We start from the raw sequence: 1,781 nt of genomic DNA, 5'->3' as shown, positions 1-1,781 counted from the left end.
AAACATGTTTTCGGTATTAGTGGTGATTAAATGCTAAAGGCACCAAACCTTAGCTTTTCTCCTTTACTTGAACATTATGGCAAAGTTTGTAATTAAAAGTCTTTGATGTTGTGCTGGCCCTGCAGTCCCATGTCAAAGTCTCCATGGCCAAGACACTGAACATGAGGTGCATTTGTAACTGTATTTCAGACGGGAATTTTTGTTACCGTGAAACAGCCAAAAAGACAAAAATTTGACATGATGTTATATGAATGAAATAGCAAAATTGTTTTAGGACCTGTCTAATACATAAGTTATAACCTGCATTCAAATTTGCAACATAGGTTTAACCCTTACCTTAACCCTTCTGTATGATTCATAACAAAAATAAATAAATTATGGTATATTTTAAAGAATTCTAGGTAATCATTGTCCTTTACCTGGAGCCTTGATTTGTATCATTTTTATAATATTGAATTATGACTTAAAGTGCGTGACAAAAGAACTTGTAATGGGCCCTTCAACAAAAGATACAATTTGCAACATGAACATATCCCAGACCAACCCTCCCACCCAGACAAAAATCAAGAAAAGATGACAAAGTAATTACAATATTCAATACAACACAATATATAGACCAAATAAACGTATGTATAAATGACAAAACCTTAAACCAATCAGACACGTTAGGGGTGTGAATCTTCACTGGTGTCACAATGGATTACGATTATCCTGTCAATGATTTGGATCAATTTGATATCACGATGCATCATGATACATCATCTCATTAATGCTATAATATATTGCTAAACATGGTTTTCATTAACAAATTAAATCAGTTATACACTCCACTTTAATTCTTATTTTATATCTGCTCTTAATCAAATTTCAATAATCAATTTTTGATTATGGTCTGTCACTCCAGCGATGCAGAATCGTCCAGGACCAATTGTAACACCCCTAATACACAGCTCTCCCCAGCACAAAGCCTCTTTGGAGTCCTCTAGAAAGATTTAGTACCTTCCCCATTTCCCCCTGTAGACATCCAATCTGGAAATCCATGTTTATGCCTTTTTCAAATTGTCACCATCCCAGCCATTTTACAAGACCACTTTGTAATTGACAGCACCCCTTCATTCTTCCATCCTCTTAAATTAATCTGTTTGTTTGGACCCAACTTCTTAGGGGCGCATCTATTCCACTTAGAATTGATCCATCTACTAGAACAAATAATTTGCAATTTGACATAGGTTATTATGTATTCCGGTCCAACATTCCTGGGCCTTATCACAGGACCATAGGACATGATGTAATTGGCTGTCCTCTGTCTTACATTTCCAACAATTTGGTGTGTCTTTCAAACAGAAGTGTGTACCTTTTTTAAAGAGATGTATTTTTTTGTGAATGTACTGTGTACCGCCCTTAGATTTCAGCAATTTCTGAGAACAGCTCATGTTTAGACGAATGAATCACACAGACTGGAAAATATGCAAAACAAGAACAAGGTTACACTATGGGAAGAGCTGCTGAGAAACATCTTCTGCCTGAACAGAGTGTAGTCAACTTACTCTTCCTAATCATCTGTAGCAGCAGCAGCAAACACAGTGGAGTGCTGCATTATTTAAGAGATGTTCAGCCTTGAAAGAACTAAGATGATTTTGCTATGTTCCCAACAGCAATAGAGAAAGCTCTTCAAGTCTTCTTCCCTTCAGCTGAACTCTCACTCTCCTCTGTTGTTTTTACCTGTGGGTATCTTGGCCTGGTGGAAGCTGCTGCCATTATTGTTATTTTGGTTTTTTTCT

This window comes from Etheostoma cragini, chromosome 1 (genome assembly GCF_013103735.1).
Source record: "Etheostoma cragini isolate CJK2018 chromosome 1, CSU_Ecrag_1.0, whole genome shotgun sequence".
NCBI classification, from domain to species: Eukaryota; Metazoa; Chordata; class Actinopteri; order Perciformes; family Percidae; genus Etheostoma; species Etheostoma cragini.
Note: the sequence above shows the minus strand (reverse complement) of the source record.